Source organism: Trichosurus vulpecula, chromosome 3 (genome assembly GCF_011100635.1).
Source record: "Trichosurus vulpecula isolate mTriVul1 chromosome 3, mTriVul1.pri, whole genome shotgun sequence".
Taxonomy (NCBI): domain Eukaryota; kingdom Metazoa; phylum Chordata; class Mammalia; order Diprotodontia; family Phalangeridae; genus Trichosurus; species Trichosurus vulpecula.
The window spans coordinates 192,757,814-192,784,642 of record NC_050575.1 but is presented as its reverse complement, the minus strand read 5'-3'; the positions used below and the strand labels follow the sequence as shown (position 1 = coordinate 192,784,642).

General features: G+C 37.7%; 1 pseudogene; it reads left to right on the top strand.

Moving 5' to 3' along the window:
• The first annotated feature begins 23,600 nt into the window (after nt 1-23,600).
• LOC118842343 lies at nt 23,601-24,245 on the top strand (annotated as a pseudogene).
• The last annotated feature ends 2,584 nt before the right edge of the window (nt 24,246-26,829 follow it).

Genomic DNA, 26,829 nt, shown 5'->3' with positions numbered 1-26,829 from the left:
CTATACTGTGCACTGATTTATGAGTCACCACAAGCACTCTTTTCAACCCTGAAACTGTGACCAGAGTCCCTGTTCCCTTGGTACCACAAACTCTGCTGTGCTAGTGTTCTTCCTCACCTTGTCGCTAAGACCCAGGACTGTGACCCAGATCCAAGTGTAAGCAATGCAACAGAGTCCTTCCCCTGGTGCCAGCAAAGAGGGCCCTATAAGTCTCCTTCTGACTATTGTCCAATTCCCTTACTGTCTGTGGGCTGAGAGGTCTGAAAACTGCCCCTGCTGCCACTGATTCAGTCATGCTGAGACCTGTTCCTGGTTTGCTGAGGCCCACTTTGCACTAGCACAACCTATGTCGGACTGTGCTCCTCTTCTCCCTGGTACAACAGACCTTTCCTGCCAACCTTCTGAGTTGTCTGGGGCTGGAAAATTGTTTTGCTCCATCTTTTTGTGGGTTATGCTGCTCGATAATTTGTTTAGTTATTATTTGAAAGTTTTTAGAAGGGTTTGGGGGAAAGCTCAAGCAAGTCCCTTACTTTATTCTGCCATCTTGGTTCCTTCTCTCCTTGTTTTGCTTTTAAAGACAAAATGTGCTTTTGAAGACTGGCACAAATGACAAAGATGACATTACTTTATGATACAGTTCACTTCCCCCATATCACACCACCAGGCAAGGAAAAAGGCTAAAGAGGTGACAAAAAAGATAATTTAGCTACATAGACTCCAGGGAAATACACAGAAGGCAGCAGATAAAGGAGAAAGGTCAACATCAGGATTTTTATTAAAAATACTTGATAAATCCAAAGAAAAAGAGTCACATAAAAACATAATCTGCTATGTTAAGGAGTCTTGAGGGCAGGGGATCAGCAACGTGGAATCCAGAGAGGTAGCACTTACCAGCATTGTGACCACGAGCAAGTCATTTAATCTCTCTTTGCCTCAGTATCCGCATCTGTAAAATGACAGTAGTGGACTTGATGGTCTCCAAGGTCTCTTCCTACTCTAAATATATGAACTATGACCCAGTGATCCTAGGATCAGTATCTGTCCATTTCCCATTGTTCTAATTGGCATGTGCCTAAACCAAAAAGAAAGGACCAAATACTAGTGGGTTTTATCCAAACACATCATCCAGCTGATTGAGTCTTAGCATGAATTAAAGAAACAGGAAAATAACCAGTACCAGATGAACCCCAATATATACCAGTTTTGTCTTCCAAATGGGGTAAGATACATTCTATCTAGGCTTGTATAAATTGTCTTACACTATCAGCTTTCTCCAAAAACAAGCACTAAAAGCCAAGCAAAATACAAGGCAACAAATTTTGCTGACTTGATCTCTGTGCTTTGAAGTTTGAGGTTGTTAAACTCAAGTTTAACTTCCTACTTCTCTACTTTTCGTTTGGTCTTTCAAACTTTTTCACTGTGAGGAGACAATGTATCATCTTACTGCCCAAAACTATGCTTTTTAGTCTTTATATAAATGTATATGTACATTGTGTGTATAAGTATGTATGTGTGTGTTATATATGTGTCTATGTGATCAAAATTCTCAGACGACAGTATCTCATTTGATATGTAGTTTACACCCTCAATAATAAGAACCATAAAGGAAGATAGGTATCCCTACTGTCCTCCAATTCCCTTTATCTCTTCCCTTTTTGATACAGTTCACACTTAAGTTTAAAGTTATTCCTTTTTCTTCCTAGAGAAGAAATTGGTTTAGGATATGATCAAACCATCTACTCATCTGGCATTATTGTTCATATCATACATTGAAACCGTAGTTACCGAGCCTGTTAATAAGAAATGTATGAAAGCTGCTTATAAAAATTGCATGATGGGAGCTAGAAGCTCATCAAAACATGAAGACGAAGAATTAGCTCCAAACAAACCACGTTGCAAAATGTTGGCCAAATATGATAATGAGTTGTAAATGTCTTATTAAATATGTGAACTAGGAAATCTATGCCTCAAGTTTCACATAATTGCATTAGATTATAATTATATGGGTTGTATAGGAAGTAGAAAATATGTACAGACTATTTTGACTGAGAATCATTGCTTGTTTGGCATAGTTCCTCACAGAGCAGCACAGAAATGATTCATTCAGTCAACAAGCTCTTATTAAATGCCTAATATATTCAATACACTGAGGCAGGCCCTGGGGGGTACAAAGAGAAATTGTCCTGATACAGTTTATAGGGGGATAAAACACATAGAAAAATAAATATGCTAATTAAATGTGATAAATGCATAAAGAAGTATAAAATGATAGAACATTAGAAGGTAATAGTAATGATCATGGGTTAGAATTGCTTTTCAAATACTATTACATACTATAATGTGTGATGTAATTATATTATTATAGTTCTATATATTGTTATGTATTAAATTATTTCACACCTATACCTTTCTGTTCTTTGTTTATATTTGTATATTCAGCACCATGAGCAGAGGAAATTCTATGTTCAATTTTCTGTTTAATAAATTATTGCATTGTATCTGTAACATACAAGTATGTATAAGTACATAACTGTATATTATGTATGTACAGGTATGTTATATGTATATAATTCTTATTTCAAGTGTTAGTACTTCCTTCACTGACATAAATTACAATTCTTCAGTATCTTGGTAGAAGGTCTCTGATGGTTGTTGTGACTCCAAAATTCAACACTCTGTGCTCAAACAGTTATACTGGCCCTTGGAAAATAAACATTAATATTTATAAATAGCACAAATAAATTCAACAAATGTTTGCTGAGTAGCTAACTATGTAAGATCCTTAGTTTTGGTAAAGTATCCAATCCAATAAGCAATTATTAAGTGCCTACTATGTGCAAGGTGCTGTGCTAGGCACCAATGATGCAAAACAAAAATTGAAAATAGTCCCTGGCCTCTAATTAAAGAATATATTGTGCAAACAGATAAAGGTGTAAATGGTGCCGAAAGGAGGGGGAGAGAGAGAGAGAGAGAGAATATGAGAGAGAGTGAGAGATTATGAATATACTATCAGGTAGGGCGATCAGGAAGGGTTTGCTGTTGGAGTTGATACATGAGTTCAGCTTTGAAGGAAGTAAGGTAGTCTGGAAAGAGAGAGAGAGGGAAGCAATGAATTCCAGACATGGTGGGGGGCGGGGGAGAAATGCATGAGGTGGGAATATTGAGCTCGGGGAATGAATGTCAAGTAGGCAAGTTTGAGCAAATGTGGAGTGCGTGAAGGGAAGTAATGTCAAATAGACATGCAAAAGTAATCTGAAGCAAAATTTTAAGAGTCTTGAAATGCTAAAGAAGAATTGATATTTTTATGTTTGTTGTTTGTTGTTGTTCATCCTTTGTTCTGGAAGAGGACCAATGACATCATGAGGGTGATATCTTGATTTGTGAGTGAATTGGATTTAAGTGAGGCAGAACTGCACAAAGTCATCAGCCTCACTGTCTATTCTAGAATCATCTGAGTCCGGTGATAAGACATAAGTCAACATGATTGGCAATGGCCCAAGATACGTTGGCCTTTTTAAGCTAAGGTCTTTCCCAGATCTGGTTTTTTTTATGTTAGAAGTAATAGAGATTTAGTAAAGGTACCTGAGAAGGGAAGTCCCATATGAAGATGATTTTCATGGGATGTGTGGTTGTAGAGAGGAGATATTAGAAACCTAGAATCCAATTAGAATTTAAATTTCATAGTCTAAATGACAAAGGAGAGGGTCTAAATTTTAGTGGTGGTCACATGAGTAAGAATAAGGGGTGGTTACAAAGATTGTTGTGAGTAAAAAATCAATAAGACTTTGTAACTACTTAGATATTAGGGGAGAATGAGGAATAGTAAAGAGCCAATGATGACTGATATCAAGAACTTGGATGACTGGAAGGTTGATAGTATCTTCAACAGAAATAGAAAAGTTTAGAAAAGAGTAGGTGGTTCTGGGAGCAAGATAATGAATTGTGTTTTAGACAGTTTTAAATTTGAGATGCCAGCAGGAGATATAGTTAAAGATTTTCAATAGGAAATTGGTGGTACGGATGGTATCCCATGAGCACAAAGCTCCCAAGAGAGATGAAGGCTGGATTTAGAGATCTGAAGTCATCTACATAGAAATAACAATGATAGATAACCTTTACATAGCACTTTGGTCATCACAATAACCCTGTGAGTTAGTACTACTATTATCTCCCTTTTGCAGATAATGTGATGGAGGAAGAAAGAGGTTAAGTAACTCTCTCTAGTTCATGGAACTATAAAGTATTTTGAAGGATTTGAACAAAAATTTTCCTCACTCTAAAATGGGCACTCTGTCAATTCTACCATCTAGCTGCCTATACAGTCAAGTGAAGTCAGTAAGCATTTATTAAACTTCTACTGTATTCCAGGCACTGTTCTAAGGACCTAGATGCAGCTAGATGATGATTAAACCCATCAGAGCTGACATGTGATCATATAGGGTGCGAAGAGAGAAAAAAAGAAAGCACAGGACCTAGACTCAAGGGACTCTTATGACTGGGAGTGGGGAGAGATTAAAGATAATGCAGAAAAGAAGACTAAGAAGGATTAATCAGACAGATAGGAAAAACAGGAAATACAAGTGTCATGAAAACCCAGAAAGCTGAAGAGACAGTGTCAAATGCTGCACAGAAGTCAAGAAGGATGGAGACTGAAAAAAGGACATGGATTTCACAATTAAAATATTAATAACCATGGAGAAAGTCACTTCATTTGAATAGTGAGGGCAGAAGTCAAATTGAAAAGGGTTGAAAAGTGAGTGGGAAAAGAAGAAGGCATTGATCATAAATTCCTTTGTCTAGGCATTTGGCTCGGAAAGAGAGAAAGATGATAGTGTGAAGGGTTGATAGTATGAAAGCAAAGCTTTGTCGTTGTTATTGTTGGTGGTGGTATGTGTGTGCATGTTTTCCCCAAGAAGTAGAGACCTGAACATATTTGTAAGTATCAGAGAGGGAAACAGTAATAGATAAAGAGAGATGAAAATTAGAAAGGGATAGAAGAGGGGAATGAATGAAAAAAAGTCCTGGAGAAGATGAGAGTAGAAAAGACCAAGATTATAAGTAAAGGGATTGACCTTAAGAAGTAAAGGAGCACATCTTTGTCTGAAAATGGAACCAAGAGAAAGAGAATACAGGATAACACTGAGGATTATGACATATAGAATAAAGGAAAAGGGAATTTCATGACAAATAGTCCCTATTTTCTCAGTAAGGTGGGAGGAAAAATACTGTTAAATTACACAGCTTCTGTAGGAGCCCCCAATCCATTTCAGTCTAAGCCCTAAAATTATGTTGCCCTTCTTTCCCACATGTTCCCACCATCGTCGGGATGACAAGATAAAGGTGATACATTGTACAAGACATCTTTTCCAGTCCTCCTTAACCTTAATGAGTTCATCTTAGATTATCTCAAATTCACTCTTTATCTAGCATGTTTGTGCATAGTTGTTTGCATGCTGTCTTCCCTATTAGACTGTGAGCTCCTTGACAACATGGATTGCTTTTTGTTTTACTTTGGATTCCCAGCCATAGTTCCTGAGACATAATAGGTGCTTAATTAATGCTTGAGCAGCTAGGTGGCACAGTGGATAGAGTGCCAGGCCTGGTATCAGGAAGACTCTTCTTCCTGAATTCAAATCTGGCCTCAGACTAGTCATGTGACCCTGAACAAGTCACTTAATCCTGTTTGCCTCAGTTTCCTCATTCATAAAATGATCTGGAAAAGGAAATGGCAAGAGACTCCACTGTCTTAACCAAGAAAACCCCAAAAGGGGTCACAGAGTTGGATAAAACTGAAATATGACTGAATAACGATAATAAATGTTGTTGAGTGACTTGAAAGGGAAAGAGAAAGAGATGTGTTAGAAGTTTGAAGAGAGGAAGAAAATATTTTAGGACAGTTTCTGTGAGGAGTAAAACAATGAGTCACTAAAGCAAGAAGAAAAGGACCACCTGCAGCAGTGTGGAAACAGTCGAGATTAGATAAAAATGAATTTGTAGTGGACTTAATCAGCACCACAGTGTGATTTTCTCAATGTGCTCAGCAATACTGGTAGGAGTGAGAGTAAACTGAATGTGGGGTGTAGTCACATGTAATGAAAGAACAAGAGGACAAGAGATTCAGGAGCAGTGGACAAAGTATAGTTGATTGGAGGGTCCATTTTGCTAGGGCAGGAAAGAGAGGCCAGAGAAGACCTGATGGACCAGAAGAAGAGAGAGGTGGAGTGAATGGAGTCCAAGATAAGTTTGAAGAATAGCTTTAGGAGAACTGAGACATGGAGAGAGATGGAAAGCCAGGAACAGAGGAGCACCCAGAGATAAATAAGCAAGACAGTGTCTGCTCAGACTGTAGTAGGGGAAAAAGACACAAACAACAATGATTCTATGACTCTATGACACTCACATACACCCAAAGCAGATGACTGTAGGAAATGATGAAGATGAAGAGGCAAGAAATACATTATTTTCCCACACATGGAACAAAGAGAATCTGTTTCCTTTTCAAAGTATCAGTTGTGATTTTTAATTCAATTTTTTCTTTTACAAGAGTTACCTATACATCATTATTTGTCATTGTACACAAAGTCTGTCACTGACCTTTTTCATTGCATTTTTAACCTGTACTTGACAAACACCTACAAACATAAGCATTTCTATGTACAAAAAAAAAACAGAAAAGAGGGTTGCAAATGAAACTCCTTATCAGCATCACATACAGCTTACATTTCTTTTCAAAATCACATAGCAAATTCAAAGCAGTTTCAAAGCTATCTAATTTGAGCTTCCTTCTGAACCTCCTGTTTTCTTTAGTTGATGTTTTCTAAAGAGTTACAATGACCCTCTTTTCCTAGTTTCCTTGTTCCTTCCTTCCTTCATTCATTCCTTTTTTTTTCTTTTTTGACATGACCTCATCCCAATTCTTCTCCCTGTGAAACATAACCCTTCATTAAAATAAATGTAACAAATAAACTTAGTCAAAAAAGGCAAATCTATACATTGGTCATATCCAGAAATGGATGTCTCAATCAGCAACTCAAGTCAGTGGAGTAACATTTTATTATCAATTCTCTGGATTGGTCAAGGCATAACTCAGAATTCTTATCTTCCAATTTGTTTCTCTTTACAATGTTGAAGCTATTATACTTATTTTTTTCCTGATTCTCTTTACTTATACAAATTAGTTCATGCAAGTTTCCCCAGGTTTCTCTGTATCCAGTCCCTGTGCTGCTCATGGCAAAATAATATTATGTTCCATTTGTGTACCATAATTTATTCAGCCATTCCCAACTGATGAGTATTCACTGTCTCCAGTTCTTTGCTACAACAAAAATGCCATTATTAATAATTTTATACATATCAATTCTTTTCCTTTTTCTTTGATCTCTTTGTAGTATAAGCCTAATAGTGGTATCACTGGGTCAGAGTATGTACAATTTAATGATATTTGGTATATTGCTCCAAATTGCTTTCTAAAATCATTGTCTTTTACTGAAAAGATAAATTTATGCGCTCAGTACTGCTGGGCTAAAGTCATCCCCATTCCACCATTCTGACCTCTTCCATGTTATTTAATTAGAGGAGAGGGAGAAAGAGACAGAGAGAGAGGGAGAAAGAAAGAGAGACAGACAGACAGAGACAGAGAGACAGAGAGAGAGACAGAGAGATAGAGACAGACAGATAGAGAGTTCTTAATAAGGTAACTGATGAAAGGAGGATCTGACTGGGAGTTGTAGAGGAGGGAGATGAAGGGCATCTCACTGACAGAGCCACAACTGGGATGGGATAAGTGGGACTTTGCTATAGGGTGCCCGAGTTTAGAGGTCATGAAAATTTAATACATATTCTCTTTCAGCAAAAATAACTGAGTTTAGCACCTAGTTAGAAAGAATAAGACAGAAAGCTACCAGTGACTATAATATCTGTCTTTCATCTGCTGAAATTAATGTCTTAATTACTTCTTGTATTATTTTTGTATTATGAATACAAGGTTAATTTGAAAACCTCTATGGTGCTACTTGCCCCATATGGGTATTCTGTCACTTAAGCAGATAACAAAATTGATATAGCTCTCCTCACTAGCTGTGGTCCATACATGGTCTAATGATAGGCTTCTACTTGGTCACCTCTTCCCAGGATCATATGAGACATCAACATGAAACAAACATTTTGCAACCTCTACGATGTCCTTTTGCTCCTTATCACAGCCACCTCACTATTTCAGTTTCTTGTTACCTGAACTTTTTCAGTAGTCTCTAAGTTGGTCTCCCAGGCTCAAGTCACTCCCCTTTGCAATCCATCTTCCCAATAAGTGTGACATTCCTAAAGCACAAGGTTGAACTTAACAATTCCTTGCTCAAAAAGTTTTAACAGATCTCTATTGCCTTTGAGATAATGTTTTGTCTGGTTAAATCCCTTTGCAATCTAGCTCCATTCTACCTAGCCAGGCTTATTATACATTACTCTCCTTCATACATTCTATGTTCTAGCCCTACTGGCCTATTTGTTGTTCTCAGCTACAACATTCTTTCTCCCACCTCTCTGCCTTTGTACAAGCATCTCCCATGACTAGAATGCTTTCCTTCCTCACCTCAGCCTCATCAAATTCCTAGCTTCCTTCAAAGTTCAGTTCAAATAACACCTCCTACATGAGGTCTTTCCTGACCACATCCTCAGCTGCTGGTAACCCTTGCCAAAATTACCTCATATTTACAGATATGTGTAACTGTTATTTCCTCTGATAAAATGTAAGCTTCCCGAAGGAAGGGACAATTTTGTTTATGTCTTCATATCCCTTGCATCTACCACAGCTAACACACAGGTACTTAATAAATGTTTAATCACATATTGATTTTGAAACTATATATAGTCTGGAACTCATTTTTTTATAGTGACAGCATTCCTATGACTTGGAAATCATTGGTCAGTTCAGTTAAGACACTGAAAAAGCAGGAGCCACACAAAGTTCATTACCCAAGCCTAAGTGCTTTGTTCAATGGAATAATACATATTTTAACTTACTGGATAATGTTTATTACCCTTCTTACTTTGATGAATAATTGGCAGAGAGAGATGTGGTCCAGTTACGTTGTTCACTTGGGAATTAGTGTTAGAAAATGGGCTATGACATTTCTTCATTTAGTGAAGAAATAAGAAAGTGCAATAAGAAGGTAGAAAATGAAAAGAGAGAGTAGTGTGATATGAAAAAGGAACCTGTAGAAATAAAATTCTATGGAAAGTATAAAGCTATCCCTTAATTGAGACCTTCTCCCCAATACACAATCAGCCTTTCAACTTTAAAACACAGAAATTAAGATGCACATTTCCAGTATTTCTGTGATTAGCATTTCATCTCCTATGTACATAGTATTTTAGATTATGATTTGAAAATGCTAAATATGTATATTTAATAAGAGTATATATTATATATGTGTATGGGTGTACATGTAAAGTCTCATTTTGTCCTCACAATAACCCTGAGGTAGGTTGTTGCAAGCATTATCCTATTTTACAGATGAAAAAGTTACATTTGTGGTGCCTAGTGTCATATAGATGGTAAGAAACAGAGCTGGAACTAAAGTCAGTCTTCACAATGATCTTTCCCTCCCTACCCCAAAAATGACTTGTGACTAATGACACCGCAACAAATTGGAGGTGAAAGAGAAAGAGATGTGATGGATAATAGGATCTAGAACTAGAGGGTTGTTGGAGATCATCTCATTCAACCCTTTCTTCTTACAGGTGAGGAAAACGAGGCCCAAAGAAAGTAAGTAATTTTACCAGGATTACTCGGGCAGTGAGAGTAGTTGAGCTAGAATTCATATGCAGATATTCAGACTCCAAATCTAGTATTCTTGACACACGAATATTTTAATGTACAAACTGGCAACAATACTATATGCTTATATAGCTTGATTTTAGACTGCCCTTTCATTTTATTTACAATTTCAATTAAATCTGCTCTCCTTTATTTTATATAGTATATAAAATATAGTTTTATGTAAATATTTCTCAGGGAAATAGGTAAAAATGCCTTGATAATTGATATGACATCCAAACGCAGTCACTCCTTGACAACCAGTTGCAGTTTCTGATCCTAATAGTAAAAGGCCCTTCATATTTCTATTTACTAATGTTTAATTATCTCATTATCCTTAGTTCTTTATACTTCTGATTTACTGAGATGAGAGATCTTTGGGGTAATATATTTGAAGTTACTGGATAATTTCCATTAATCTTATGTTGGAAACATTGACTCCTTAAAAAAAAAAAAGAATGATTAGGAAAGAGATATGAGATCTTGGCTTTTCTCTCCTGCCACAATCTGATACTGCTGCCACCATACATCAATCTGGAGTGAAGCTATGCCTAGTGATAAAGCTGAAAAACACACCAAGTGCTGAGAATCTCATATTTAATCCTTGCTCATTGAAAATAAATGCAGAAAAAAATCTGAAATGTTAGGCTTAATGTTTTCAGTTTTCCTATATAATTTACAGTCACCAAAGAGAATCATCTTTGGCAGCAGGAATTCTAAGTCTATTGCAGCCAGTTCCAACTGCAGATGAATCATCACATGAGAATCTATCAGAAAATGTGGCAGGACAAGTCTACCAACAGCCAATCATTTGTATTTTGTGGATTTACATGCTGTTTTTATAACCCTAATGATGAGCTCTGAGACCCTTTGGGTGTGGAGGATGAGGGAAAGTTTTCAGATTGACAGTCAGTTTAGACTTCTTGACTCTTCCAGCATCCCAGGGTTTTTTTAAATCTGCCAACCTAGTTCCTTTGATTATTGCCACAACTCCAGTTCCTAAAGGAAATCAATCCCCAAATAAGAGCAACAGTGGATATTGACTTGGTCCCAAAGTGAACTCTAGTCCTTACCAAAAGGGATCCTACCCTGTGATCTTTTAATGTCTAAATGGTATTGAATGACCAGTCTTGGTCCCAAAGGATAGAAGATGAAACACAAACGGTTCATTCCTCCTGCTACAAAGTGCGAAGAGGGGAATGCCACAGGGTGCCATCATTCATAGCCTATTATTTTTCAGTTGGTTTTGTTTAATTGTTTTGCTTTATCACAAGAGAGGGTTCAATGAAATGATAAAAATATATCAACAACTAACTATAGTATGAATCAACAAAATGCATCCCTGAAAGTTAAATGGTATAGTGGAGTCATGGGGAGTGTGGAGGGGAGTCATTATTCAATTCAATGTGGGGGAAAATGAGTAAAACCTATTATTTGTGAAAGGCTGACAGGTCTCATTTATATCAAGTATGTCCTTGAGGTATGTATGGTGTATTCTCATGAAGATTTTATAGAGATGAAAAAAGTAGGCATATGAGTCTGTAACAGATGATCTTTCAGTCATTTGATGTTGGGGAGTGTGATGAAACCATGATCTTTCCCATTTTTGGAATCCCTCTTTCTTTGAGATGTCCTGAAAATCAATATGTGTCTTTAAATTGTTTTTCTTCTATCACAAATTTCTTCTGTATTTAGAATCATAATGGATTTTCTTGACTTCATTTCCTTGATATCTGCATATTTCCTCAAATATTATTTCACGTATTAAATCAGGGATAATATATCAGAGTCTTAATGTGGTGAATTCCATGGTCATTGATGGTGAGGTTAAAACACTACAGAAGAATTCACAGCTCTGTTCCATTTTACATCTACTTGTTCTTCCAGTTTCATATATAAATATTCTTAGAATCTTAAAGGCTAATTTGGGTTACATGCCAAGCTTTATTTCTTCATTGCCTTTTCTACTCACTTATGTGAGACAATATTATGTATAGTCCTCTGCCATAATTTGGTATAATATTTTGCAATTTTGCTTTTAAATTTGTGTTGTCTTTGGTTTCCACATCTCTTGGCTTCCAAGCCATTGTCAAATAAGATAAGGTGTATAAAGTGCCTGGCAACAAAAAAGCATTAGAAAATTTCAGCATATCATTAATATCACTTAGCTCACACCTTTAACTTCCTATTGGGACTGAATCAGTAATCCTTCCCCACAGTCATACCACAGAAGCTATGTGAGATAAAATGAAGATGACAAACTTCTAGCTTCAAGTTCAAAGGACAAGATTTCTAGAAAAGAGAAGACTTTTCCCAAGAAAGTGTAATTTCTCCCTCTACCTAAATTGGTTGTTTTGACTCTTGAGTGTAACTGAGTTTAATTTTTTCTGTGTTTAAACAGATAATGTATTTCTTCCATACTCTTTACTCTCTAAAGAAGGACATGTCAGTGTGGAAGTGACTAAACCAAGGGCTGCATCCTGAGAGAATTCAGGCCATTAGTGTAATACAGTAAAAAGGTTTGCCATCAGAGGACTTGGATTTGAATCTGGCTTTGCCATCAAAATCTCTGTCATTTAATTTCTCTGAGCAACCATTGCCTTATCTGTAATATGAAGAGGTTAGAGTTCTGAGCCCCCTTCCAACTCCAAGTCTATGATCATATTCAGACACCGTCATCCAGTAGAATGGAAAGAATGCTAGACTAGCTTTAATACTACCTCTGGTGTGTAATGACTATTTAAACATGAGTAAATCATTTAACCTCTCACACCTTCAGTTTCCTTAACAGTAAAATGAGGATAACAACACCTGTGGTACCTACTTTGCAAGACTGTTGTGGGAAGCTAGTATAAGTGAACTAACTGGAAAATTTTAAAGTACTATGTAAATGTCATTCATTTTTAACTTCCTTCAAGCTTCTGGGACCTTTTACTTGGATTGAAGAAATAATATATTTATTAAAATTTTGAACCACAGAAATCTGACAGGGATGGCTGGTATATTATGTGAAAAAAAAGTATTTGAAATTAGCTTAATAGACAAACCTGGTGGACTCAATCAAATAAAATTAAATCTGCTAGAGAGGAAATGCAAGGTCCTATATTTTAAACATTAACTGCCCAAGTATAAGACAATGTTAAAAGATATTGAGGGTTTTAGTGGACTTCAAGCAAAACAATAGTCAAAAAGCATAATATGTCAGCCAAACAAAAGTTGATACAATCTTAGGTTGTGCTAATAGAAGTCCGGTGTTGAGAACAAAAAACTGGTAGTCCTGACATACATTCTCTGCCCCTGAAAAATCATACTATATTCAGTCTGGGTACTTTATTTTAGGAAGGATATTGACAAAAATGGAGTTCATACAAAGGAGAGGGAACAAGATGGTGAAGGGGCTGGAAAGCTTGAAATACAATGGTTTGTCGAACTAGTTGAAGAAATTGGAGATGTCTCTCCTCAAAAGGAAAAAAAAAACTTAAGAGGTTCATGAGTACTGTCTCCAAGTATTTGAGGGGCTGTTACATGGAAGAGAAATTAAATTTGATTTCCTTGGCTCCAAAGGAAAGAAGGAAATAGGCATTTACTAAGTGCCTACTATGCGCCAGCTACTGTGCTAAGTGCTTTACAGATATTATCTCATTCGATCGTTGCAACAACCCTATGAGGTAGATGTCCATTTTACAGTTGAAGAAAGTGAGGCAAACAGAGGCTAAGAAACTTGTCCAGAATCACACAGCCAGTTAGTGTCTAAGGTCAGATTTAAACTCAAGTCTTCCTGATTCCAGCTCAGTGCTTTATGCACTGAGCCACCTAGCTGCCTTCTGAAATGAATCTCTAGTTTCCTTCAAAGCTCAGTTCAAGCACCAGCTTCTTCATGAATGAATGAATGAATGAAAAAAGGTATATAGTAAGCATTTACTATGTACCAAGCGCTGTGCTAGGCTCTGAGGATTCAAATACAAAAGCAAAAACAATCCTTGTCTTCCAGGAATTTACATACTCATGGGGAAGAAAATGTGTAACAGAATATGGTGAACAGAGAGAGGTACTATGTTAAGGAAATTTACAGGGAGTGATGAGTGACTATAAACAGAAGTAGAACAATACACCCCATCCAGGAACAATGGCAGAATTTATTTGACCATGGTTCATGACTCCAAAGCTGGCTAAAGAGGTGGCAACAAGGGATTTTCTGAAATAGTGGTCCCAGAGACAATTACTCGTTAGGGCAGCAAAATATCTAACCAAAATCCCTATTAATAACACTTAATAACCCTAAATTGCTTCAAAGCAACAAGATGTTTGGTGAAGAGACAACAGGAGAATACAAAGTGAAATGAGGTCTTTCCTAAACCCCCACCTTTACAATGAATGATATGTGTGTATGTATATATACACACACACATATACAAATACATATACATCCTATACATTATACATCATATACATAGACATAGACATATATCTCCTTCTATAGAGTATAAGCTCCTTCAGGACAAAAAAGTTTCATTTTTGGCTTTATATCCCCCATCACTAAGGATACTGTCTAATACTTAATAAATGCTTGTTGATTTTTGATTAATTGATTTATTGATTAGGAATCTTGACCTGCCCAGAATAAGTGTAAGAGATCTGGAGAAATCATGGTGGCAGCATGATTGACCATCTCTATTCTTCTGTTTTCTCGTCCTGGCCTGATCTAGTCTACATTCCCGTAAATCAATGCTCATGAGCAAAATCAGATCATTGGACATGCATAGCCTCCATTCATGGTTAGGAATTGGCTCCCTCCTCCCCTCATGCTCACACACAGCTCACCAGCCTCAATAGCTCTTCTTTCCCCTCCTCTTCCCTAAAATAGAATCCTTTTAGTAGCCTGTTCATTATTTCACTTGCTAGATGCTTCCAAAAAAATCGTGCCAGTCTCAGAACAGTGCCAAAGAAACCCCAGCAAGGAGGAGCATTTTGAGATTTATCAAACTGCCAGTCAGTAGACCTGAGTTTTAGTCTGGGTTCTACCCAGACTAGTTTGGTTACCTTATGTAAGGCACCTAAGTGGTACAATGACAAGAGCACTGGATTTGGAATCAAGAAGAATTGAGTTACAATCCTGCCTCAGACACTTACCTGTTTAACCTTGGCAAGTCAGTTAACCCCTCACACTCAACTTTAGTTTCCTCTTCTGTAAAATGGGGATACAGAAAGTTGTTGTGACAATCAAATGAGATTATATATATACACATATACATCTGTATGTATGTATGTATCTTTTTGTCAGTCTTAAAGTGCTATATGATTGCTAGGTAACATTATTATTAAATCAATTCCCCTGCCTAGGTTTATTTTCTCATCTGCAAAATTAGGTGGCTTTACTTGGTAGACCCAAGTCCTTTTTAGTTCTAGGACCTTACATTTCTATACTTAGTTTACTTTCAGAAGGGTCAGAATATAGGCCAGATTCAGGGTGTTCCACTTTTCCTCCAAGAACGAATCTAATTGGATCCTCAAAGGGAGGTACCTAGGGTTCTTGGGAAAGAAATGGAAAAAAAAGTCTCTCTAGGTTTCTGGGAAACCCTTACTATTGGAAGAAAATAGTTCAAGCTCATCTCTTTATCTTCTGCTCTCTAAGATGGTTAGGATCCCTTCAAAGTTGAAATTTAATATTGGGGACCACTAAACACCATTCAAATGATTTCTCTTATTTGATTTCAAGTCACTGTGAAGTGAAAAATATTTTTACACAAAGCACAGTAATTTATGCAGCAAGTGCTAAATAATGAACAGGTTCAATGGCAGATAATTATATGGAAAGTACTTAAATGCTAACTATGTACTTTAAAAATGTTGCAAAAGGGGGTTCATAATTAAATTATAATTACAAGTAAAATCTAGACAATGATTATTCCCTAAGAAATCTGTATATTTTTATTTCTAGTGTTCAGTAGCTTATTCTCTTATACTGATTCATTTCCTTTGTTGTGATATTCACTCTGTTCCTGCTCGTTTTGCATGATGGATTTTAAATTTAAAATTAACTAAAATTATCTTGCAGATTACTAATTACTGCACATAATGATTTCAATAGAATACCAGAGTTACCATTAAAAAGCAGTTTGTGAGCATACGAGTTTGAAATTGTGAAAGATTTATAGATAAGGGGGGTGGGGAGGAATATCACTTCATCATTGAACAAAACCCAGCTATTGACAGGAATTGGGAATGACTTAGAAAAAGCATTGACCTCCTATAGGAAGTGCAATGATGAAATTAATCATGCAGAGTTGAAACCGAAACTGATTAGTCAAGTCAGGATTTTGAAAATTCCAAAGCAGGAAGCAACTTGAAAACCTGTGACCAACTTATCAGATTTCCTTTTGTCATTCTCTTCTGTCCCGTTCCCTGCTCCTAGCTAACTGAATCTTAGACCAACATGAAAAAAATTCATAGCATCATCGAATCAGAGTTCATCTAGCCCAACCCTCTCTTTTTTATAGATGAGGAAATGGAAGCCCAGAAACATGAAATGACAAGTCCCCAGGTCACTGAGCCAGGAAGTAGAAAAATCAGGATTCCTTATTTGCTTTGCTATTCTGTGGTACTGAGCTGGTCCTTTTCTCTACTGTTTTCTCCTAACCACTCCACTCATGTCCCAAAACAACCTCACAGTCCCTGTCTTATCTCCAGTTCTGTCCTATGTTTTTCTTACCCTCTTTGCACTCTTAAATATGTCTTTGAAATGTACAGCTCTCATTGTCTTAGCACATTTGAAGCCCAGAAATCTCATAAAAGGATGGAATGGTTTGGGAAGTGCCACATTTTAGGAAGCTAATTGACAAACTAGAGGGTACACAGAGTACAGGTGTACCTCAGAGATATTGCTGATTCAGTTACAGACTACCACAATAAAGTGAACATTGCAATAAAGTGAGTCACGAAATTTTTAGTTTCCCAGTGCATATAAAAGTTATGTTTACACTATACTGTAATCTATGAAGTATGCAATGGTTTTATGTCTTAAAATATATATATGTATATATACATACCTCAATTAAAAATACTTTATTGCAAAAAAAATACTAACCATTGTCTGAGACATTAGGAGGTCCTTATCTTTTAGCTGGTAGAGGGTCTTGCTTCAGTGTTGATGGCTGCTGACTGATCAGGGTGATGGTTGCTGAAGGCTGGGGTGACTGTGGCAATTTCTTCAAATAAGACAACAACGAAGCTTACCACATTAATTTGCTCTTACTTTCACTTGAACACTTAGATGCCATTGTGCAGTTATTAATTGGCCTAATTTCAATATTGTTGTGTGTCAGGGAATAGGGAGGCCTGAGGAGTGGGAGAGAGACAGAGAATGATAGGTCAATGGGGCAGTAAGAACACACACAACATTTATTGATTAAGTTTACCATCTTACATGGGCACAGTTGTAGTGCCCCAAAACAATTATAATAGCAACATCAAAGGTCGATAATCACAGATCACCATAACATATATAATAATAATGACAATGCTTGAAATATTTCAAGAATTACCAAACAGATTTGATGTGAGCACATGCTATTGGAAAAATGGTGCCAACGGACTTGCTTAATGCAGGGTTGCCACAAACCTTCAATTTGTAAAAAAATTTAACAATTTTTTTTAAAAATCTGCAAAGTGCAATCAAGTGAAGAGCAATAAAACAAGGCATGACTGGACATACTCTTAATGAGAATAGGGACAGGCCAAGAAATATAACGTAGGAAGAAAAATTGAAAGAATTTCTTGAAACCCAGGATAGAAATCAGAGGATTTAGACTTGGAAGAGTACTTAGAGACCACCTAATCCATATGCCACATTTTACAGATGATGAAACAGAGGCTAAAGCAAGTAAAGTGATGTGTCCAAGGTCACTGAATTAAGGAAACACTATCTCTGACTTCAAATATTTTTTTAAAAATTGTCTCATAAAAGAACGAGTGTGCTTGTTCTGCATTTTTCCAACAAGCATACTTAGGACTGACCAAGTAGTGCAAGTTCAAAGGAGACATATTTCAGCTCAATATAAAAATTTTCAATCAGAACCATTCCAAAATCCAACAGACTGCCTCATGAAGCAGTAAGTTACCTGTCTCTAAAAGTATTTTTAAATGCCCCAAAGTTCAATGCAATTGAAAATCTGTGGACAACTTATTAGACCTTCTTTGGTCAACGTTCTCTTTATGATATTGCATTCTTGCCTTGGGTGGAAGATTAGCTTAAATGACTTCCAAAGTTTCTTCTAATTCTTAAATTCAATGATTCTGTTTTTTCCAATATATCTCATAATTACAACAAGGAAGTACTTTAATGAACAAAACAAGAGGGGAAAGGAAAGAGAGTTGCCATGGGGAATCCAGGGTTTGAGGAAAGAAGAAAGGAAGAAAGGAAGGAAGGAAGGAAGGAAGGAAGGAAGGAAGGAAGGAAATGAAGGAAGGAAGGAAGGAAGGAGAGGAAGGAAGGAAGGAAGGAAGGAAGGAAGGAAGGAAGGAAGGAAGAAAGGAAGAAAGGAAGAAAGGAAGAAAAGAATGAGGGATGTAGGGAGAAAGGAGGAGGGAAGAAGGAAGGAAGGAAGGGGGGAGGGAAGGAAAGAAAGAAAGAAGAGAAGGAAGGAGGAAGAAAGAAAGGAGGGGAAAGGGAAGGAGGGGGAAGGGAGAGGAGGAAGGAAGGAAAGAAAGAAAGAAAGAAAGAAAGAAAGAAAGAAAGAAAGAAAGAAAGAAAGAAAGAAAGGAGAAAAAGAGGGAAGAAGTGAGGAAAAATGAAGAATTTCTTTAACACTTACTATATTCCAGGCACTGCACTAAGAGCTTTACAAATATTATCTTATTTGATCCTCTCAACCCTAGAAGGTAGGTGTCATAATTGTCCTATTTTACAGTTGAGGAAACTGAGGCAGGGGTTAAATGACTTACCCAGGGTCACGCAGCTAGTAGGTGTATGAGACTAGATTTGAACTCAAGTTTTCTTGACTCCACAGCTCTCTATCCACTGTACCACCTTGCATCCTCAAGTACATTTTGTGATACAATTCTGAAATGATTACAGAAGCAACTGTTCAGATATATACCCTCTAGCTTGTGTCAAGCCATTATTGTAGTTTCCTTCTTGGTCTACTCACACAGCATCACTAAACCTCAAAGCTAGAAAGAACCTCAGAGCTCATCTAACCCAATATATACTTGACCAAGAATCCCCTCTATAGGATCCCTAAAAAGTAAATCGGGCAGCTTCTACTTGAAAACTCTAAGGGTGGGAAAAACTGACGAAGCCATTCCATTGGGGAATGGAACATTTCCTAACATTCATCTGCATTTCTGTGCCTTCCTCTCATTGCTTCTAATTCTGTCTCCTGAACTCAAGCAAAGTCTTCTCTCTTTCACATGACAATCTTTCAAATACTTCTCACCATGTCGTAAGAGTCAATGATGCCTCCAAGATCGATTTTCAGGAATGAGTGTAGGCTGCAGTCTGAAGTGGTCTTGGGCAAGATGCTTCGAAAAGGTCCCCTAGACTTTTCTGGGACAAGGAACTCTTCAAGGATAGGGAATATGTCTTCCACATTTTTGTATAACCCACCATGTTTGTTAAGGGCCTCAAGTTCAGTTGATATATAAATCAACAAGCATTATTAAGTGCTTACTATTTGCCAGATATGATGCCATATGAAAATTGACTGAAGGAAGTTGGGACATTTCATCTGGAGAAGTGAAGACTTGGAGGCACACAATTCAATTATTAAATACTTAAAAGCTGTCATAGATTAGACTTTTTTATTTTAATTCTAGAGAGCAGAGCTAGGAGCAATATATGAAAATTGCAAAGAATTTTTAAGTGTCATAAAGAAAAATTTTCTCCAGAATTAGAGTTCTCTAAATGTGGAATGAGCTGTCTTAGAAGATAGTCACTGAACCAGTCACTTAACTTCTCAAAGCTTCAGTTTCCTCACTTGTAAAATAGATATATATATTAACAGCATTTACTTTGAAGTGTTCTGAGAATTAAATAAGATAATATATTAAAGTGCTTTGTAAGCCTTAAAAAGTGCTAGATAAAGCCTACTTCCTGCTGTTATTATTATTATTGGATTGATCCTTACGTGGGGTCTTCAAGACAAAACTGAGAATCCATTCATTGGAGATGCTGCAAAGAAAATTCTCTTCTCACCTCCTCATCTCCAATCCCTAGAATCCTTAATTTCCTTCAAGGCTCACCTTAGGTGCCCCTCAAAGAAGAAGCCTTTCCTGATTTCACCCCTTCCCCAGTTCTTCATAGTTGTTCCTTCCTCAGACTACCTTGTATTCACTTCTCTGTATATATGTTCTATCTCGTACTCCAGCAGATCCTTAAAATCAGAAACCGTTTTGGGGAGCAAGTAGCACAGTACCTGGCACATGGGAGGTACTCAATAAATTCCCAGGGAATTAAACTGGGTAAGACTGTATTGCCTCCAACGTCTCTCTGAACCATGAGATCCTATGATTCCAATCAACATTTAATAAGTATTTTAATTGATTTTAAAATGGGTTTTGAAAATAATTTTTTAATGTTATCATGATTGATTTAAGGGCCCTTTTTGTGTTTGGGAATGAATTATAGAGCATAAGTAGCATGCTTAGGACAAAGAGCATCATTGGTCTGGGAGGTCTAGTCCTAAATGTGATACTTGGTGGCCGGAAGAATATTTAAGTATGGGCAAGTCACTTCAACCTCTCTGACACTCATTCTTCTCACCTCAAAAATGAATACAATATTTTCCTTCCCTACCTTAGCAAATTATTATGAAGCAAGAACTTTTTAAACCTTAAAATACTTTAAAAGTGACATTTTTCTTTTATTGTTTGTTTTTTTACAAATGAGAAAACAGGCTTGGGGAGGGCCTACAAAAACAAAGTAATTCCTGGATTTCTTAAAGATCCACTAGGGTAGGAGATACATATAAAAAAGTAAGCTGATACAGGGTAATTTGAGGAGGAAGCAAACAAAGAATTAAGAAGGGATGAAATCAGGAAAGGCTTGCTGTATGAGGGGGTGTAGCGGCAATCACACTGGCATACCCAGGATGACTGCTCATACAGGTTCTTTTATCTGCTTTACCAAGGAAAGACAGCTGTTTCAGGGGTTAACAATCTTCTTTAATTAAACAGAAGAACTACAGAGAAGAGAAATAAAGACCAACAGACAGGGCTCTACTGCCTGAATCAAAGCTTTACATCCACCACTAAATCAAGAGAGCCTTTACCTGTCAGGGAGTCAGGGAGCTCTGGACATATGGCCACTGAGAGTCTCCACCAGGAAATCGCAACTTCTTTCTCATAAGCAAGACTCCAAAGCAAAAGCTCACCTCTCACAATATATACTCTTTCAGCTAATAGGCTCAGTGCCTAATTAGAAATTAACAAAAGGTGTGTAAGCCTTCCCGCAAGCAAGCAAGCTTCCTTTAATGGGCTCCACGTGAGGCCTACTGATGGGCAGGGAAGATATTACTCACCATTAATTTTACAGGGGGTACCTAAGGTAAGCCTTGGAAGCTAATGATTCTAAGGATTGAAGATGAGAAGGGAGAAAATTATCCAAATTATATGCATGATTTATCCATAGTCACACAGAGTAAGCTCCAGACCTCGGGTTTGAATTCATGTCCTCTTAAATCAAATCTAATAAATTCTTTCCATCATACTCCACTGAGAGGCAGCATGGTAGTAAACAGAGAAGTTAACCTTGAAGCCAGGAAGACCTAAGTTCGAATCTTGCTTCTAACACATACTGGCTATGGACTTCAAGCAAATCATTTAACCTCCCACTGATTGCTCTAGACATGATAGTAAAAATTGCAGAGGATATGCTGACCTGCGTCAGTGGAGGGAATTCCCTAACCCGATAATTTCCTATATCAATGAAATCCCAGGTCCATTTCCTATTCCCTGAAATGAAGGTTGATATTATTTGCCTTGAGTGGGATATTTTATACAAACAGGCCAGGGCTTGTCTCATGCTCTGTATAAAATCACCCTGTCCTATACATGATTTGGTTTCAGAACTTCACCAGGATGCATTTCTACTGATAGAGGAAACAGTGAAAGCTCCTTGATAACCTCCTGTGGATGTCTTCTTCTGTCTCCGTCCCAGTCTCTGTCCCTAGCTCCCTGTATCTTAAAGAAACAAGCCATTTTTAATTTACTTTTTTATTCCGTACTGCTGACTGTTGGGGCTTAATAACATGACACTCGACTTTTGAGAAGGGACTCATGTCGCCAATACAGATTTATCACAACAGATTAATCAAGACATGGAAGAGAAACACAGTTTCCAAAGGTAATTAGACCAAAATATCTCCCCAAACTACTCCTGGCTTCCTTGTCTGCATCCTATGAGAGGAGGTATAGATATTGCTTTGTGAACGATAAAGCATGTTCCAAACGTCAGCTACTGTTAAGGCACATTAAGGTTTACAGAGCAGTTTCATCAGAATAACCCTGTGAGGTAGGTAGTATAAATAATATTACTCCAATTTCACAGATGAAGAAACTGAAGATCAGAGAGGTTAAGTTACTTGGCCAAGGTCACATAGTAGATACCATTGTACCAATTGGTATCGGAGTCAGGATTCAAAACCAGGTCTCATACCTTCAAGCCCACCATTCTTTCCAATATGCTGCTTTGCCTCCATATTATCTTTGTTATTTTAGAGTCATTTCAGTTTTGTCTGACTCTTCATAACCTCATTTGAGTTTTTTGGCAAAGACACTGGAATGGTTTGCCATTTCCTTCTTTAGCCCATTTTACAGATGAAGAAACTAAGGTAAACATCATTAAGTGATTTGCCCAGGGTTACATAGCTGGTAAGTATCTGAAACCAGATTTGAACTCAGGAAGATGACTTCCTGACTCCAGGTCTGGCACTCTATCCACTATGCCACTGAGCTGTCCATATTATCTTCATATATCAAATTACATCATATGTTACATGCAAAAAGCATCTATTAAATGTCTGCTATATGAAAGGTATAGAACTTGACACAGTTGATATAATTTTTATAAGTTTATTTGTTTTTAGTTTTCAACATTCACTTCCATAAGTTTTAAATTTTCTCTTTCTCCCTCCCTTCCCCCCTCCCAAAGACAGCATGCAATCTGATATAGGCTTTACATATACATTCCTATTAAACATTTTCGCATTAGTCATAGTTGATACAACTTTTTAAAATAGTATAGTCCTGCCCTGAGGAGCCTTATATTTAGATAAAGGACATATGACATGCCAATGGATAAGTATGTTACAACATAAGATGTGTGCTGCTTTTAATCAGTGGAGACACTAAAACAATAGATTAGCAGGACGGTGGACTGTGATGGTCTCATTCACAAAGCAAGTGCAACCTGGAAGTTGTTGAAAACTGTATGGAGGTCAGGGAAGTACACTGGCCTTTCCCTCACCTCTACTATTCTCCTACCCTCATCTCCCCTAAGTTTCCTGTCCAAATGCCTACCTTTGAGACTTCAGCCAAATCCATGAATTGTGAGGGATCATTTGTGTTCCTTCCTAGGTCTCGATGCACACTTTTAAAAAGACATCACAAACTATTTAATCACAAATTCTCAACTGGTTTCAAATCCATTCACCATCTCAGTTGCCTTTCTCTGACCATGCTGCAAACTACTCAGTGTCCTCCCTAAAATATAAGCAATCTTAAGTGGTGTTTAAATGGTGCAAAATGGGTTCTCTCTCCTTTCCTTCTCCACGCTGCGGCTGCAGCCATTAGTATGCTCAGGCTTCAGAAGAGTCTTGCCTCTAGTGTCCTTCGATGTGGAAAGAAGAAGGTATGGCTTGACCCCAAGGAGACCAATGAAATTGCCAACGCCAATTTCCGTCAGCACATCTGGAAGCTTTTTAAAGATGGGCCGATCATCCAGAAGCCTGTTACTGTGCACTCGAGTGCCAGGTTCTTGAAAAATACTCTGGTTCGACATAAGGGCAGGCACATGGGTATTGGTAAGAGGAAGGGTAGTGCCAATGCTCCTATGCCTGAGAAAGTGACATGGATGAAGTGAATGCGGATTCTGCCCGTCTGCTCTGAGGTTACCGGGAATCCAAAAAGATCGACTTCCACATGTACCACAGCCTGTACTTGAAAGGTGAAGGGAAATGTGTTCAAGAATAAGCGGATCCTCATGGAGCACATTCATAAACTGGAGGCAGACAAGGCTCGGAAGAAGCTCTTGGCTGACCAGGCTGAAGCTCACTGGTCCAAGACAAAAGAAGCACGAAAGTGACGGGAATAGCGTCTCCAGGATAAGAAAGAGGAGATCATCAAGACTTTGTCCAAGGAGGAGGAGACCAAGAAACGATCCTCCCCTATCTCCTCTGTACATAGTATCCTTCCATTTGGCTTATACAATAAAACTTGACAGACTGTCAAAAAATGGTGCAAAATGGGATCCAGTATAATATAGTGGAAATCACATTGTCTCTGGCATCAGTGGAATTAAATTCTAATCCTGCCTCTGATGACAGCTAGGTGGCACAGTGGATAAAGCACTGGGCTTGGAATCAGGAAGTCGCAGCTTCCTGAGTTCAAATATGACCTCAAACACTTACTAGCTGTGTGACCCTGCATAAGTAACTTAACCCTGTTTGCCTCAGTTTCCTCATCTATAAAATGACCTGGAGAAGGAAATGGCAAGCCATCTAGTATCTTTGCCAAGAAAACAAAGATGTCGCAAAGAGTTAGACATGACTGAAAAGACCAAACAACAACAACCTGCCTCTGACATTTGCTGTCTGTGTAACTTTGGGCAAGTCACTTAAACCTCCCTAGTTCTCAGTTTCTTCATCTGTAAAATAAAGTGAGGGAGTTGGACTAGATAGCCTCTGAGGTCCTTTCCGGTCATCCTCTGATAATCCTGTGATAGGGATAAAGGAAATAATTTTTAAGGCAATTTTTAGTGGGAAGGAATCACTTCCAGGTGGGGGTAGAGAGAGGAATGAATCACGGATCTTAGAGGAAATGGTATCTGAGCTGATCTTAGAAGGAAAAAAGAGGATTACCTCAGGTGAAATAGAGGAACGAATGCATTCTAGGCATGGATAAATGTATCACAAGCCTGGATGATGCAACTTTAACTTGTTCTAATCAGAGACCTCACCTTCTAACTTGATAAAGGTTTCATTGAAATTGTAATACATGTAGAAAATGACTCATGATGAATTGCAATTAGTAATAGTAAGGGCAATTAGCAGAGAATTCCTACAATTTGGTGAAAGTTGTCCAGACAAATGGGAATTTCTGCTACATCTCTGTTAATGTTCAAACACTCATCAAACTTATTATAACAGCTATTCAAGCTACTACTTACAAGAGGTACAGATCAAAAAGTTCCCCTTGTCAAAATATTCACTCTCCTAAGCTTAAGCACTCAGTGAAATCATTTTTAATGAATTCTAGGGCACTGTAACTTTTGGGGGCTCTGAGTAAGAAATGTATCTATACAGGTTACAGTGGCATCTTCAAGCTTTAAGGCTGAATTTGAAAAATCTTTTTTACTCTGTGTGTCACATCTAAGGAAACGATGGCAAATAATGACTTTCTCAAGGAACGACAGCTAGTGAAATTAATGAATTCTGGCTCTGTTTACCTTTGTTTCATTTGATATTAACCACTGACTTGCGTTAAGTAGGGTACTCTGTCTTTCCTTCAGTAAATTCCTGCTCTGATGCATCACTGTGACTTGTAGGCAGCCCTGGGTCTCTTAAAGGCTATGTCAATTCAACGTACGCTTGTGAAAGGTTTGCCAGGGTGTAAAAGTTTCAGATAAGGACTAGAAAGATGTTCAGTATGGTAACAGGCTCTTGTAGCATACTACAGTCAGACCTGAGCAGATTACCTGGGTTTAAGTAGGCCTCAACATCTTTAGGCTGTGGAGCAGATAAGGTTACAAACCACGTGGGGATTAGAGCACTCTGCTAACTAGTAGCCTCTGTCAAATAAGCAGCCATTGTAGTAAGGCTTCTGTGCTGCAGGCATGACATAAGCTTTTTCTGGGTTGATCTATGCCCTAGCATTCCCTGATCATCCATGGAGGTAGCTTCCTGCCTCCTCACATCTGATGAATTCTTCACTCCATGCTGGCCTCTTTTGCCACCACTCAGCTGTCATCTCCACAGAAAAAAGGAAAACTAGGGAAGATCTTAGTGTTCACCTGAACCCAGCTGAACCACAACCTAAGCTACTAATACATCCTTGCCCTGTATTCAACAACTATTCCCTTACATGCCTTCTTTCATAAAGTTTCTTTTATATCCCTTACTGATACTAGGTCAGTCATTTACTTACTCCCCAACATCTAACATTAGGACAGCTGTTAGCAATAATTCACTAGGCATTCACTAGCAATAATTCAATAGGAAACTTATAGTGGTTGAATGATCATTTTGTGGTATATTAAGGCAGCTTTTCTTACTTAAGTATGGATGAAATTAGATGAACTCCCACCCAACTCAGAGATTCTGTGCCTCTAACATCCAAGTACCAGCTAAGCAGAGTTCAAAGAAAGTTCATCACTAGAAGCATGACCAATACATATTGATTGACTGACTGACTGACTGATTTTGACCATGGAAACTCATAAAGATTTGCATTTATATACTCAGCACTTAACACACTGCCTGGCACATAATAGATGCCTGTAACCCTGTCTTGAACACCATCTACTAAGTATTGACCAAGGAGAAAGGGGAAAGGTGAGAGAACACTGTGATCTTCACTGGAAGAGGAAGAACCCATGTCTGTGGAACCACAGACTTTCCAAAGAATCAAATCAAAGTGCTATTAGTGATGGGTTTATTTAGTTTATTTAAGCCATGTGTTACTCTCTACAAAAAGGAAAATGTTTAAATTTCACAAGTATATGTGAATTTCACATATTTTATAAAATAATGTGAGACTATACTCATATGACACTCATTTTTAGACACCTGTAACTCATAAATGGC